At 44.4% G+C, this 16,716-nt stretch overlaps 1 protein-coding gene across 1 annotated transcript in view; it reads right to left on the bottom strand.

Moving 5' to 3' along the window:
* Window positions 1–845: 845 nt before the first annotated feature.
* CRADD (CARD and death domain containing adaptor protein) overlaps window positions 846–16,716 on the bottom strand; it is a 392,758-nt gene continuing 376,887 nt past the window's right edge. Inside the window, exon 8 of the transcript XR_016022537.1 lies at window positions 846–1,158. The gene's annotated coding sequence lies outside the window, so the exon portion shown is untranslated. The remainder of the gene's footprint in view (window positions 1,159–16,716) is intronic.

Raw genomic sequence — 16,716 nt, 5'->3', positions numbered from 1 at the left:
TTGGTTCTCTGCTCAGGTTCCCATGAGCTAAAATCTAGGAGTTAGCTGGGGTTGTGTTCGCATATGGCGATCAGGATTCTCTTCCAAGCTCACTGGTTGTTGGCAGAACTCAGTTTCTTCTCTTTCTTTGCTGGCTGTCAGCCAGTGGTTGCTCTCAGCTCCTAAAGGCTGCCCATACTCCTTGCCGCGTGGCCCCACTCATCTCTAAAGCTAGCAAAAAAGAACATTTTGGCCATGATACATCCTTCCATGCTTCAGATCTCTTTTGCCAGGAAAAGCCTAGTCTCTTGTAAAAGCTCACTTCGTCAGGCCAGTCCGACCAAGGCTCACTTTCAGAGTTTAAGGTCAACTGATTTGGGATTTTAATTACATCTGCAAAATCTCTTCCAGCTGTAGCTGGTGTTGACTGAATAACTGGGAGAAGGAGCGTGAATGGGGTGGCGGGAGGGGACTTGGGATGCTTGGGGGTTATCTTGGAATTCTGCCTACCACACCATCTGATTTTTGAAAGTTAGCTCAAGGATTACGACCTTCCTCAATGCCTCTAGGCAGAGCTAAGTCCACCCCTGGTACCTGTATATTGTCCAACGCACACTCTTAACATTTGTCCAATGTGGTGTAATATTTTCTTACCGCTCCACTTTCCCTCGGCTGGGCTGTGAGTTTCTTGGGGGCAGGAACCAAACCGTGGGCATCTTTGTATCCCCAGCCCTCAGAACAGCAGCCAGCTCAAAACGGATTTGCTGCTTCAGGGTGAGTTATGTACCCAAGCCAGCTCTCCGGACAAGAAGAGCATTTAAATTAGAGTTGCATACATGAGATGAAAAGGGCTGTTGATACAGGATGGAAGTCCTTCCTGGGAAGTCTCGGGAAACCTCAGCGGCACCCGAGGCTTCCAAGGTTTTTAGCAGAGAGTACCAAGGACAGACAAATGGGGCTTTTGAAACCCCAGAATGAACCAGCACCGCCGTGATGGTGAGGCGGCTGCGCCACTAGGTGTCGCTCCCGATTCAATAAAGAGACGCAGGTCCTTAGAAAGCCACTGCAGCCTTTTCTGTGAAAGGGGCTGGTTAGACGGCCCTCATCCATTGTTTTCTGCTGGTTCACACTGCAAACCGTCCTCTGTTCTTCAACTCCCTCCATTGACGCAGTCCGGGTCTAAAATAGAACAGAAACAGGAGCTACTAGGGTTGGGGCCACCTGACCATCTAAATTCAGCCTCCCGGTTTTGTGGATGAGTAACCACAGTAGGGGCTTGTGAGGCGGGAGCATAGCCCGGCTTGGCCCACACGTGGGTCCGCGCACCCCCACCCCCAACCTTCCGGCAATCGCCCCGCGGGTCCTGGCTCTAGGCGCAAAAGGTGTCCTGGATGATTCCGGGGGCTGAACTGCGGTGTTCATTCCCCCCACACACCCGCTAACCCCCCCCCCCCCACACACACACACACGGAACAGTTCCAGGTGCGCAGGCCGCACTCAGCCCTTTTTCCTACACAAAGATCTAACCCAAGGGCATCCCGCTCCTGCGTTCCAGAACCCGGGAAGGGGAAGACAACGTCCTGTGGGTCCGTTAGGACCTGCCGTTTCAAATCGGCTCAAGCAATGTCCTCTTTTTTTGAACTTCAGGGATGGGACGAGTGGGAACACCCAGGCTTCCCAGGACCAGGGCGACCAGTACCTACAATTAATCTCAGGACTCCTCCTTGAGCCGGGGGAAATTCGGGGTTCGGGAAATACTTGCGAAGCACATCTCCTGGGGGGACGTTTCAATCCATTGTTCTTCGCCTCCACCTATCCCCTTGGAAGAAGTTGTTTACTCGGGAGGTTGGGGACAGACCGAGGGCCGAATCACGCGTGAGGACGCATTTTCCTTCACCCCCGGCAGAGGGCGCCCCCTCTCCTCCAGGCAAACCCCCTGGGTCCCCAGCCCTGGTCCCTGCCCGGTCCAGGCTGGGTCCCCAAACTCAGGTGCCGGTAGCCCTACCCTGGGGTTAATTTCAAAGTCACTTCTGTCTGACATTGGGCATAGCCCCCTGTTGCCTTTGCTCCCGACAGATTTACTGTTCATTGTATTTTCTTAAGTGAATATTGAAATTCATTTGATTTCCTGGAACACTGGGTAATAGAGAGGTTACCTGGCTGGATGGGAAGCTGGCTCAGGTTCCAGGCTCCTGCCAGGGCTCATCCACAAAGTGAATCTTATCTATTAATACAATAATTTCCTTTAAAACTTGCAAAGTGTTTTTACCATGTAAAGCTCCACCTATTCTATTTGTTAATCTCTTTCCTCTTTTCATGGAAAGGTTGATTCTTTTTCTTTTTTTACCAACTAGGATTTTATTGAGCAACTTCTGTGTTTCAGTACCAGGTGAATAAGGCAGATTTGGTTCCCGACTTTGGTGGAGTTAATGCTCTAGCAGGGGAGACATTTTGAACAAATAATTGCAGGAAAGGTTCATTTGTTATACATAAGATATATGGTACAAAGGAGAAGCAGAGGCTGCTGGGAACCAGCAAGGTGCCCACATGGAACCAACTGAAGTCTTCACCTGAAACTCAGCCGCAAAGCTCCTCCTCGTCCACCCTGACACTCTTCCCTCCTTTTGCTCCTACAAACTGACACAAATCATGGCCCCCCAGGCACAAGTAAGTCATTGTTTGCAAGGCTGCATGTCCCCAGGTGGGGTAACCAGTCAGTCTTGCTGGAATCTTCTTCCTACTCCTTCACACTCTGGAGCTGAGGGCCACTAGGCAAGGCAGTAACTATTTTGATGATGAAATTCACATTACAGATTACAAATTTCTTCTGAGGCCCGATGACTAATAAGATCTAAACACAAGGCAGTTCTGGGTCCTGCCTCCTCCTCCTCCTCTTCAGTGTTTATTGAGCACCTACTAGCGATGGGGCTGAGTGTTCAGTACCAAGGATGCAAAAAGGCATTAGAGACAAAAGGAGGAATGTGCTAAAGGCTGAGGGGTGATACAGACTAACGGCCCCTAGACTTTGAGATTTTATGAACAGCCAAGAATGAGAGCTTTATTAGTTAGGATCAAGTCCAGTATACAGGTAAAAGGATAAAAGAGGTCCAACAGAACAGCGGCTTGAACAAGATAGAAAAAAGAAGTTTATGTCTACCATGAAGGTCTGGAAGTCGGGACTCCTGGGATAGGAAGGCAGTGCTCCAGGAAGCCCTCAGGGACCCAGGGGCTCCTGTCTTGTTTCACGGTCATGCTTCACCTCCATTGCTAAGGTCATGGTCACCTCAAGGTCCAAGACGGTTGCTCCAGTTTCAACCATCACATCCAGCAGGAAGGAGGAAGAATAAAGCAGAGGGGCAAAGGGTGGGTAGCAGGTAACTTACAAAGAAGGTTCCCAGAATAAGACTCCACTTACAAGTTATTGGACAGAATTTAGTCACACGGCCCCTATAGTGGCAAGGAAGGTGGGCTATGCAATTTTCATTTTGGGGAGCTATGTGCCCGGCTAGAATTTGGAGATTCTGTTACTAGCAGTATTTGCCATTTAGCCTGACTTAGGGAGTCAACTTTTAATTTTGCCAGTAAGTAGAAATGTTCTGCCAATTCTTCTTTCTTAATATATCACAAATCCATCCTCACTGTCACAGCCCTTGTTCATTAATTTTTCACCCTGCATTAATACAACCTCTCTCTGTTGCCAGGGTGATCAGTCCAAAATGTAAATGTGATCATATTGGGCTTCTGCTTAAAATGTCTTGGTGGTTCCCTGTTGCCTTGAAAGAAAATGCAAACTCCTTAATAGAATCAAAAATCTTGTTGTCATCTCACCCCAGCATTTCTCTACCTTCATCTCATGAATTTCCCACATGTACTCAACAATCCAGGCATACCAGACTACAGGGAGTTCCCAGGATGTTCCCTTGCTACCCCCTCGGTCTGGAATATTTTCTCCTTTAACCTTGGCAACTGGCCAACTGCTACAGCCCTTTACCAACTCTGCTCAAGTTAACCTTCATCAGGAAACCTTCTCCAATTCTGTCCTACACCGCTGGCATCTTCTCCCTCTCCCTGCTACCTCCTCACACAAAGCCAGACCTATTCAAAGAACAGAATGTCGTTGCCTGGGTAACAGTGAGCACCAGCCAATGGTTGGACCACCAGCTGGATTCACCGAGGGGCTTCTGGCAGTGGATTTCCAGTTGCCACTGTTGGCCACACCCTCTTTCTTGAAAGAAACCCCCTACCCCCACCACCACCCCCCCCCCGGCCCTGCCCTGCCCTTGGTCATGCCTCTTCCCTGGCCCTCTCCGCCCTTTTTCTCTATTTCTTCTTACTCTGCTCACCCTGAAATGTTGATATTTTCTAGAGATCAGTTTTTAGTCTTTTGTTATTCCAGATACATGCCCCAAGATTTTACATTCCTTTTCATTCCCCTTTCATTCCACATAGGTTTCTAAATCTATATTTCCACATTAGTTTTCTCTTTTGAGCTTTGGATGTGAGTGCCCAACTATCCACTGAGCACATGGACTAGGGAGGAGCAATTCCTACACGGGAAGTGATGCAGCCTCACTCTCTGACCCTGACCCCTCCCCCCCCAGAGCATCATTGCCCCCTGCAGGGCAGGGGTCTGGAAGATGACTCTGCCGTTGCTTGCTCCTTGGTCCAAGGCGCACACTCCCTTTAGACAGAGCTGCCAGCCACATTTTTCCATCAGAGCACACCCAGCACTGGGGCTTCATGTAGTTTCCTTCAGGGGCTCTCTTGGAGACAAAAATCTTCCTCCCCATTTTTACCCAAGAGGAGTGTGAAGCAATGGATTGCAGACACAAGGCCCAATTGTGAGTCAGGGACAACACCCAACAAAGGCACCTTGGTATCCCCCAGGCTGCCACCTCCACCAGGGCTCATGCCACAGCACAATACCTGGCTTCAGGCTCTGACAGAGGCCCTGCCCAGTGAGGGAAAGGTGAGGCTGAGCTCTCTGCAGCCACTTCCTGTGATATTTCCAAAAGAAAGAAGGGAGAAAGAGGAGACTCACACCTGTAGCTGCAACCTGGGTACTTCCTTAGCTATGTAATTGAGATCATTTCCCTGCTTGTCATCTACTTCTGGATCCCCCTAACCGGTCAGAATCTTTACCCGAGCTGTGCAGTCCTCCTGCCTCCCCGATCTGCTCCTTTCCCACTGCGTGCTGCTGTCCACCGTCTGCCTTCTCCTTGAACACATCGAGCTCTTTCTGGATCTTGACCTTCCCATTTGCAATTTCCTCTGCCTGGAAAGTCCTCCCTGCAGCTCTCCGATGGCTTGCTCCCCCTCAGCCTCAGGTCCCAGCTCAAGTCTCACTCCTGAGAGTACCCTTCCCTGATGCCCTGGTCAGCATGACTTCCTCACTCCTGCCCCACAGCCACTCCCAGCCACACCCCCCAGTGGCGTCCTTGACAGGATTTACCACAATCTGAAGTCATCTTCTTTATTTGCTTGCTTACATTCGTAAATGTATAACCTCCCTGAGTAGAAAGGAACCCCGCCCTCTGCTCACTTCTGTGGTGACTGGAAGCATGCCTGGTACATGTACGGTAGGTACCCCGCAAATATGTGAGAAATGAACTGAACAGGAAACAAGGAGAACTATCACCTGAACTCCATCACAGAGGCACTTCAATGTTTAGATTGCTGTTTGGTTTGTTGAGGCCTTTCACTCACCCAGGTAAATCTAGTGTGGTTATACGGTTGGCATGTTCCGTAACAGACGCGGGTATTTACACCAACTCCTGCAACCCACTTCCCATCCCACACACACTGCAAGCTCTGGATATGAAAACAAAACAAAACAAAACAAAACAAAACAAACGAAAACCTACTTTCCTAGCTGAGAGAGAAGCTTCCTATCTTACTTGTTGAGTCAGCTCCGTTGCAAACTTGATGCCGTTTGGGTTACGTGGAAATGGTCTCTAGTCAGGTAAGGCTGTTGATGAATGCATCTGTCTTTCTTACCAGGCTGTTTTCCCGTTGGGTATGTATGTGCTAAATGGACATTTCTGAGATGTTGCTAATAAGCTCAGGTTTGACCAAAGATTTGACCTCTGGACAGGTCATCTTTCCTTCTTGCTTCCTGGCAGCATTCTCTTTGTCATCACAGAAGACCTCAGAGGCTGGTGGGAAAGAGCAGTTGCTGGCTCACTGGCCTGGAGAGAAATTGGCCCCCATCACCAAAGAGACTTTATGTTGCATATTGTAAAATCAAAAGACTTTCAGGGAATACTATGACTTTTTCTTTAAAGTATATCTAAAACAACCCAAACGTCCATTTGATGAACAGATAAACAAAATGTTGTGTATACATATGGGGAATCTTATACAGCCTTAAAAAAAGAATGAAATCCCGACACATGCTACAACATGGGTGAAGTTTGAAGACATTCTGCTAAGTAAAACAAGACAGACACAAAAGACCCAATGGTGGACGACTCCCCTCATGTGAGGTATTCAGAACAGTCAAACTTATACAGACAGGAAGTAGAATAGTGGCTACTGAAGGATGGAGGGAGTGAGAAATGGGGAGTTAACATGAGTGCATACAAGTTCCAGTCGGGGATGATGGGAAAGTTCTGGGGATGGAAGTTGGTGCTCACAGCACAACAATGTCAATGCATTTAATGCTACTAAGCTGTATACTTTAAAATGGTTAAAGTTGTAAATTTTATGTTACATATATTTTACCACACACACACACAAAATGTATATCTGAATCTCTTTTCAAATGTATCATTTACTCGTCTACTCTAACAGATTTCACACATTGTACTTGAATTGCTTTTTAAAATGTGTGCTATAAATTTGTTTACTTCAGAGTCCCAGTTGTTCCCAAAACAATCTGAGAAAAAGGACTGTGTGTGCATGTGTGCATGTGTTAGAGTGTGAGGGGATCTTAGTTATCACCAGATGTATAAAAAGAACAGGTAAAACTGAGGTGTTAAAAACTGAGGTGAAGTCACCAAGCTGCTGGCTGCTTTCTTTGTTTCTTCCACATGGAGATTTTATAGAAAATTGCGAATGTCTTATTTCACAAAATTCACTGTGGAAGACACAGATGTACTTAACTTTGTAAATGTTAAGTGTAAAACGTTAGGCAAAAGCAGCTGTATTAGCATTTGTCACCTATATGATTATAGAGTGAAAATCATTCATTCCAGAAATATTTATGAGCCCATGATGTGTCAGGCAGGCATTGGGGACATGAATTAAGCATGACCCCTGAAATTCCTATAACCAGGGCTGGCTACATAATTTGTAGGGCCCAGTGCAAAATGAATATGCAGAGCCTGTTAAAAAATTATGACGAATTGCATGGTGATGAGAGTAGGACCTTACACATGGGCCCTTCGCACTGTGTGAGTGGAGGTGTGAGGGCTGTGTAACGGCGGAGGGCTCGGGCCCAGGGGCCAGGCTGCCCCCAGAGTCAGGTGGTTACATGAATGTCTGCTCAGTCTGTGGACGGCACTGGGAGAGCAGGGCTTCTCAATGCCACATTTATACTACCTCTCACTTTGATTTAAGTAAATCTCTTTTACCTTGTAACACACATTAGAACACCGTCTGTAGCACAGTTCAATAAATTTTCTTGTGCCAATTTTCCATTCAATCAGATTATAATTTAGTCGTTTTCCATTTTGGGATCTCCATCTCTACCCACAATCATCAGTAGCATGCCAGGTAAATAGTAGGTACTCAATATATACTCATTAAAAGGTTCAACATCTGATTCTGGAATAAAATATGAGTAGTATTTGGTGACTATGGAAACTGATTTACTACTAGGATAAGGATGATGATGAGAACTATAATTTTTTGAGGAACTTGCATGCTTTTTTCCATAGTGGCTCCACCAATTTACAATACTACCAACAGTGCACAAGGGTTCCCTTTGATCCATCTCCTCACCAGCACTGTTGTTTGTTGATTTATTGATGATAGCCATTCTGACGGGGTGAGGTGGTATCTCATTGTGGTTTTAATTTGCATTTCCTTGATGATTAGTGAGATTAAGCATCGTTTCATATATCTATTGGCTATATGTATGTCCTCTTGGAGAAATGCCTATTCAGGTTCTCTGCCCATTTTTTATTTGGATTGTTTGGGGCGGGGGTTGGTGTTAAGTTGTATGAGTTCTTTATAAATTTTGGATATTAGCTCCTTATCAGATGTATCACTGGTGAATATCTTCTCCCATTCAGGCAGCTGTCTTTTTGTTTTGTTATTGGTTTCTTTTGCTGTGCAAACTCTTTTTAGTTTGATGTAGTCCCACTTATTTGTTTACATTTATTTATTTTACTTTACTGTTTTGTTGTTGTTTTTTGTTTCCCTTGCCCAAGGAGATATATCAGTAAAAATATTACTAAGGGTAATTTCTGAGCGTTTACTGCCTGTTTTCTTGTAGGAGTTTTATGGTTTCGGGTCTTACATTTAAATCTTTAATCCATTTTGAGTTTATTCTTATATATGGAGTAAGAAGCTTGTCCAGTTTCTTTCTTTCTCCCTTCCTTCCTTCCTTCCTTCCTTCCTTCCTTCCTTCCTTCCTTCCTTCCTTCCCTCCTCCCTCCCTCCCTTATTCCCTCCCTCCCTTCTTTCCTTCCTTCTTTTCTTCCTTCATTTTTTTTTTTAGCATGTATCTGTCCAGTTTTCCCAGCACCATTTATTGAATAGACTGTCTTTACCCCATTGTATATTCTTGCTTCCTTTCTCCGAGATTAAATGATCATGTAGGTGTGGGTTTTTCTAGGCTCTCTATTTTGTCCCATTGATCTCTGTGTCTGTTTTTATGCCAACACCATGCTGTTTTGATTACTATAACCTTGTAGTATAATTTAATATCAGGTAGTGTGATACCTCCAGCTTTTGTTCTTTTTTCTCAGGATGATATGACTACTCAGAGATTTTTATGGTTCCATGTAAATTTTAAGATTATTTGTTCTAGTTCTGTGAAAAATGTCAGTGGTGTTTTGATATGGATTGTATTGACTCTATATATTGTTTTGGGTAGTATGGACATTTTAACTATATTAGTTCCTCCTGTCCATTAGCATGGTATATACTTCCATTTATTTGTATCTTCTTCAATTTCTCTCTTCAATACCTTATAATTTTCTGAGCACAGTTATTTTACTTCCTTGGTTAAATTTATTCCTAGGTATTTTTTTTTATGCAATTGTAAATGGAATTGTTTTCTTAATTTCTCTTTCTGATAGCTCATTATTGGTGTATAAAAATGCAACCAATTTATGAATATTGATTTTGTATCTGCTACTTTACTAAATTCATTTATCAGTTCTAATAGTTTTTCGGTGGAATCTTTGGGGTTCTCTCTATATAGTATCATGTCATCTGTAAATAATGACAGTTTTACTTCTTCCTTTCCAATTTGGATGACTTTTATTTCTTTTTCTTGCTGTGGTTAGGACTTTCAATACTATGTTAAACAGAAGTGGTGAAAATGGAAATCCTTATCTTGTTCCTGATCTAAGGAGAATTTTTTTGCCTTTTCCCCTTGAGTATGATCTTAGCTGTGGGTTTATCATATAAGGCCTTCATTATATTGAAATATGTTCCTTCTATTCCCACTTTGCTGAGAGTTTTTATCATAAATGGATGCTGGATTTTGTCAAATGCTTTTTCTGTATCTATTGATATGACCATACAATTTTTATTTTTCATTTTGTTTATGTGGTGTATCACATTTACTGATTTGCAGATATTAAATCATTATTGCATCCTAGGAATAAATCCCCCTTGACCATGGTTTATGAACTTTTTAATATATCACTGAATTCTGTATGCTAATATTTTGTTGAGTGTTTTTGCATCTATGTTCATCAGGGATATCAGCTTATAGTTTTCTTTTTTTGTAATGTTTCTCTGATTTTGGAATCAGGGTAATGGTGGCCTCGTAAAATGAGAACTATGATTTATACTTACTATATACTAGGCACTAAGTTTGTGCTTCATGGATACTTTCCAATTTAATTCTCATAAATAAACTCATAAAATAGGTAGTTTTTGTCTCCATTTTAGAGATGAGAAACTGATGTGGAGTGATTAAGGAACTTGTTCAAGGCCACACACATGGTCAGTGATGGAACAGGGATTCAAACCTAACTTCAAAGTCCTTGAACTTCCCTCTAAGTTGCTGGGCCCTGTTTCACTCCTTTCCCTCCCACCACATGCCTCTGTGCTTTCTAAAATCTCATGAAAAGAACAGAAACTCTTCTAAAAATTGAAGAGCACATGTTTTCTACTGGGATGCCCCGTGGAAATGGATATTATAATTTCTGACCATGGAATAGAAAATATTCAGGAAGATAGTATTTCAGTGCACATGATAAGAAAGGTTTCTACTCTAACTCTGAATCAATTCAATTACTATTTACCAGCGATTACTAAGTGAAAGAACTGTGCTGGATGCTGAGGGGAATACAGGATGAACAGACAGAGAAACTTTCGTCAAAGAGAAGACCAAGACAAGCACACAGATGGAAAGAAAACAGACCAGAAAATGGTGTGTCCGCATTGACACCCAAAGAAAGTGTGCCTGCCGAGAAGGATAGGGTAGGCTTTTGGAGAAAGGTGGCATTTAGGGTTGGCCTCGGATGATGGGCAAGATTCTGGCAGGCGGCAGGGCTGGGGGCTGTCCAAGCAGAAGGCGAGGTGGCACAGTGCATGTCTGGAGAACAGGTTCAGTCTAGTTGGACAGAGTGGAGGCTAAGTGGTGGCGAGCAGGCTAATCCAAGAAAGTTGTCAGACCTACTTCCCGGTGGGCCTTGGAACAGCACTGGGGCGCTTGTATTCCTTTCAATAAGATGAGCCTCTGACAAGTTTTAACCAGAAGACAAACATGATTAAAACTGGGCACTAGGACATTGAAGCTGGCAGCCAAGAGAGGGAGGGCTGGGGGTCAAGAGCAGAGAAGGAAGACCTGAGGCCAATCCAGGTGAGACAGCGATGGTCTGAACTTGGGTGGCCTGAGGGCGTGTTTTACAGACTCTTTAAAAACGATATTTGCTCATTTATAAAAGTGAGTGAAGAGGAGATTACATAAAATACCCCTTTGTTCTATGGAGTTCTGGAAAGGAGACAAATTCAAGATACCATCACTATTATAGAGCCTAAGGATATTTGCCTACAATTCTTGTTGGCTCCTGTGGGATCTGGCTCTCCTGGACTCCCCAGCAGCAGGCTGGCCTGTCAGGAATACAGCCATTGTACAACAAGGCGGAACCCTCTGTGTTAAACCTCTGCATTTATGTGGCTTCTTGTGGAACATTCCACTCTGCTTGGGCAACCGGACAGTTTAAAATGCGCAAGTATACTGTGTAAGAGATCATTTGCAGTTGGTAGAAGATCAGATGAACTAAACATAAAAATCAAGCCTGCTTCAGAAATCTTTGACTCTGAGGGCACCAGAAGAAGCCCACTAGGGCAACATTAGGCCAGAACAGTACACTTAAGATCCTGAGGTCCTGGGAGAAGGTACCAGAAGGCCCCTTTCCTTGGCCTCCCATGGCTCTCCTTATAACTGGAAGTATATCATTGCAAGAGGCAGTGCAGTGACAATGCACAGGGGTTTTGTGGCCAAGGAGAAAAAGCAGAGACAAACATGACCCACTGGTATAGCCAGAAGTCATTAAAAGAATGTTTTGTTTGTGAAATGCTCACAGATTGGAAAACACCATGCTGATTAGGAAAGCATGGGTAGCCCAGAATGCTGTAATTTTCCCCTGCCCAATCTGCCAATGCCTTCTGGACCTATGGTGACCACAGAGCAGTGTCTGCAGCAGAGAAAAGCAGAGCAGCCTGCCTATTACCTCCAAGAACAGAAAACGCAGTAAATTCAGGAAAAGCACAACGTACTTCCAAATGTCCACCTTTACTTAAGGTTGCATAATGCTCTCAGTAAAGGGGACACAGGAAAATGGGCATTGAGCGCCTGCTAGAGGAGACTGACAAGAGGTGATTTGGATCAATAGACGCTGATGTGGCTCAGCTATTTAGCCCAAAGTTGCAAATCCAGTCAGTTTCTTGGTGCAAAAATGGAGGCCTGGGGCAGCTGACAGATGGAGACGGTGTCGTTAATTCAGAGGTCCAGACTCATTTTCTTTCTCAGGCGTCTAAGATGCCTCCGCAACAGAGGCTCCTTTCTCTTTGTCTCCAGCAATCTGTTGGGAAGGAAGTTTCTTTGCCCCACACCTATGATGCCTACAGAATAGGGACCCCATCCTGCTCTCCTCCCACTGGAAGGTTACCAGAGGGAGGAAGCGTTCCTGCCTTCCTTTCTAGTTTTTCTTGGGAAAATGAGGAGGGGGCGTGACAGCTGTCTTGCTCACCACCTTTTGCCTACCCACAGGTGGCACCCATTCTCCTCCCCTCCACTCTGCCATGACTCCTGCAGGTCAGTGCCCGCTGCTGCTTACCCCGTGACCAGTGCATGATTTCAATTCAGGGGAAAGAGAAAATGCTTCTTTTGGCCTTGGATCTCAGCCAAGTCTTCAATCCAGCCTTCTCGTCAAGAAGGGCCCTCATGTAATCTTTGATTTTCGTGTGTCTTTTCTCCATTGCTTCAGAATCCAGAAGGTAGGAGAAATGTGATTCATTAACACCTTCAAATTGCCAAGGCTTGAGGAAATCCACGCAGGGAAATGCCAAGTATATAAGCATTAGTAACACTTTCCTTGTTTCCCTTGCCTTGAGTTATTAAACAAGATGAAAACTCAGCACTGAGAGCACACCTATTCTTCACAAAAATGAAGTTGTGCAGTAGAGCAGGCTGGGAAGGCTGAAAAGGTATGAAGGATTGGAATAGTAGTGGACTCGAGTCAGGTCCAGTCTGCTCTGGGGAGAACACTGCCCCCGTCCTTTAGGAGGAGGCAGTGCTGTGGCCCCCTTCTCCCTACACACGGGCTGTAAGCCGCGGTCCAGGCCTGTCTTTCATGGTCTGAGTGCACCTTTCCCAGAGTGACATGGAGCATCTGTGCCTTTCGTTTCCATCTCATTTATCAAACTGGCCCAAGGGCCTGTCAAAGTCACCCTCCAGCCCAGAGATGTCTAGCAGAGTTAGAACCTTCATGTCTCATGGGTGATGCAGAAATTCTCAGAAGCCAGGAGTTGACACAGGAAGCCAGAGGGGGCCTCTGAGGGTAGTGTCTTTAATCTAGGGGCAAAAATCACTAAATACTCTTACCTCTGCCCTTATAAGGTTTCTGGTCCTTTCCTTCCATGATGTTCCAATTTATGGGGAGGGATTGAAATTAAGAGAAGATTGAAAAACATTGCAGTGAGGTAACCTATATAAATTATGGCTTAATAAAAAGAAACCTCTCCATCTGGGATTGTCTCTTGACTTTAAGGGGATAAAAAAAAGTCTACCAAGTGACAGGGAATTGGCTATGGCTTTGTGGTGATTAAATTATCTCCAGTGACTGGGGCCCTTAGGCTCTGAGGGGAGCCCTGGAGCCTGTTACATAATAGGAAGGAAAGGACACAGGTTTGGGGGCTGAATAGACCTGGATTCAAGTCCTGTTCTGCTACTTCCATCTTAACAAGTTACTGAACCTTTTGCACCTCAGTTTTCTTATTTGTAAAATGGGGATAATAAGATCTATCTCTCTTTGGCTTGTGGTTAGAATTAAATGAATAACATACCCAAGTCCTTAGTACAGTGTCTAGCACACAGTAAGAATTCAATAACTACTGATTTTTATTGCTGTTTCCATAAAAATTCTATCCCTTGTCTTTGTTAATACTCATAAGTAACAATTAAAAGTGCTGATTATTGCCATGTTGCTAAGCAACAGCTACTACAAAATTTCTATATATCAGATTTGAAGAGGGACTAGAGAATATGTCTGACAGCCACATTTGCATATTCTTTAACAAAATATCAGGAAACACCAGCATAGCACCTTTGTATAGACTGTTCATTTTGGGGTACTTTGTGAGGAAAGATGATGGAGACTATTAAGGGGTGTAAAATTCTTTATAGATATCATCTCAATCTCGTGATAACCTTAAAGTAGGAATTTATAACTGTATTAGTTGGGGTTAACATTACTTGTTTTAACAAATCCCCAAATCTCTGCACTTTAACATAAAGAAAAGTTGATTTCTCACTCACTTCAGTCTGTTCTGAGTAATCCTGGGTGGGCAGTCTTCTATGTAATGTAGGAACTTGGCTCCTTCTATGTTATGTTTCTGACCTCCTGTAGGTATTCAGAAGTCTCTCCTTTTGGCTGCAGGTTAGGGAAGAAGTGGGTGGGTGGTTACCTACTTCTTAACCACTTTGATCATCACTTCTGCTCACATTCCATTGGTGAGAATAAGTCACATGTGGCTGCAAGGAGGACTGGGAAATGTAGGCACTGACTGGCCAGCCACACATCTACACTGCGGCTGGGTGGCCGCCAGCTGCCTCTGCCATGAGAATTGTCCTTATTAATAGCTGGAGGCTTAGAGAGCTTAACCAACTAGTCCAAGGGCAGAGTCAACAGGGGGTTGACTGCAGACCTTACCTTTTTAATCATTATTCCAAACTGCCTCTGACAGTGGCCACTGATCATAGGGAAAAGAAGCATAAGGAATAAGGAGAAAAGGTTTCCCTGATTCATGTCTTTCCTCTAACTATCTGTGGGCACTCTCAGGATGGAGCTCTTGGGTCCCACACAATCTCATTTCTGCCAGGTTTGCTGTTGAATTCCCAGGATGCAGAAAAGCAGAACTGCAGAGTTCCATAGTGTATTGTAAAGGTGTCCCCTCCATCCATCTCTGTAGCAAATTCATTTATTTGGACTCTGCCAGACAGGTGAGTTGGTTCTATTTGTGTCTCTAAAGAAGTGTCAGAAGCTTCCTCTATAAGTTGCTCCAGTGTTTCAATGTTCTGTTCCCATAGTAGACACGGGGTGCACCACCCAGCTCCTCTTCACTGGACCAGTTCATCCATCCCGCAGCTGCTGTCAGATCTCTCAGCAGCACTCTTCCTCGAGAATTGTCCTTAGCCAATGGGGGCCTCTTCCCTCAGAGACGCTTGGGAGATTACGTTCCCCTCCCCCTCTCAGGGGTGGTCTGTATCAGTGACTGACTGATACTGGGGTATAAAAGCCTGGCCCTCTTTCTTTGAGGTGGGACAAGGAAACTGGTATTCATGTCCCAGAGCTCCCTCTGGGATTGGGTTGAGGTTAGAATTGAGCAGAATCCACATTTTTAATCTATCTTCTTCCCCTGCTCTAACCTGTTTCCCTAACTCCCTTCCATTCTTCTTCTGAAATCTCATAAAAATACCAATCTCACAAGCTTTGCTCCCAGGGACCTATGGCTCTAAGACAGCACCCAATTAGGAAATTCTTATTCTTCTAATCATTATCTTCCACTCTTGGAGGTTATAGCAAACAGCTGATCACTCTTTTCAAATATCTCATAATTTGAAGACTTTTAAAATGCCTGCTTCTTTCCCACCTTCTATTCTCCATTTAAACAATTCTAGCTCTGTTAACCACTGTTCATGATTTCAGTTTTAATGTCAACACCACCTCCCAGGACACGGGAGTCTAGAATTGAACCCATTTAGCAGGAAATGGAGTCATGGAAGGATTATTCCATGGTGCGTCATTACGACAAGTAACCATAACAAAGATGAATGGTTTTACCATTCTCACAAGACTGTCTCATTTTTGTGTCAGCTAACCATCATAACTCTGTGGGAGGAAGTTCTATTTTTTTAAATGAGGACACTTGAGTAAATAGAGGTTAAGTGGGTCACTTAAGTTCATGAAACAAGCTAAAGGCATAACTAGCACAGCAAAGACCAGAAAGAGGGGGTATGAACTCCAGGCCTGGGCTCCTTTTATGACCTTCATCCCTGCCCTTCTTGTGTGACCTTATATGGATGATTTCATGGTGCTGTATCAGTGAGGAACTGCGTGTGGCTGACAGAGAAATCCCAAGATGGTGGTTTGAACAGTGAAAGCTTTATTCTTTCATAAAATACAGAGGTCTGGGAGGGAAGCAGCCTGGGGCTGTAGGCAGCTTCCCAGTCACCAGAATCTTGGATTCCTTAGACTTTCTGTCCCATTGTCTGAGCTACAACCCTCATTTTCTTGGTCCAAGATGGTTGCTGGAGCCCTAGCCATCACAAGTGATTTCCAGGCAGCAGGATGGAGGAAAGAAAGAAGAGAGGCCTGCTCCTTCCTTTTAAAGAGATTTCTGGGAAGTTTCACACAGCACTTGTGTTCACTTCTCATTGGTCAGAATGAGAGTGAACATGACCACACCTAAAGGCTAATGTAGCTTGAACCTCAGAGCCAGTCATTGCTAGGATGTCTTCTGAATGTTAATGCCTAGTTTTGTATTCATAATTTTTAATTATTTTCAATCATCTTCAGAAACAATTTATTAAGCTATTACTGTGTGCAAGTCGCTAGCCTGGGCAGAGAAAGGTGCCCCAAAGCAGAGATGGATGTAGGTTGGAATCATAATGGGCCCTGGGCACAGCCCTATGGGATTCTCATGTGCTCCTCTGGCAGATGTGTCCTGTTTCATCTCCCCTCCACCCTCACCCTGATTCACTGGAGATAATGCGGTGGTTTTGTCGAGAGGGTATTATGTGCGTATAGAGGAAAAAGAAAGACTGAGAATCACTGATCTAGGAGGTGTTTTATCCATACCTAGTATATTTTAGAAAACATGCCTATT

The sequence above is a fragment of the Rhinolophus sinicus genome, chromosome 1 (assembly GCF_057876585.1).
Source record: "Rhinolophus sinicus isolate RSI-liver-muscle chromosome 1, RSI-T2T, whole genome shotgun sequence".
In the NCBI taxonomy this organism is placed as follows: Eukaryota; Metazoa; Chordata; class Mammalia; order Chiroptera; family Rhinolophidae; genus Rhinolophus; species Rhinolophus sinicus.
The sequence above is the reverse complement of the archived record's forward strand: the minus strand, read 5'-3'. Positions and strand labels throughout refer to the sequence as shown.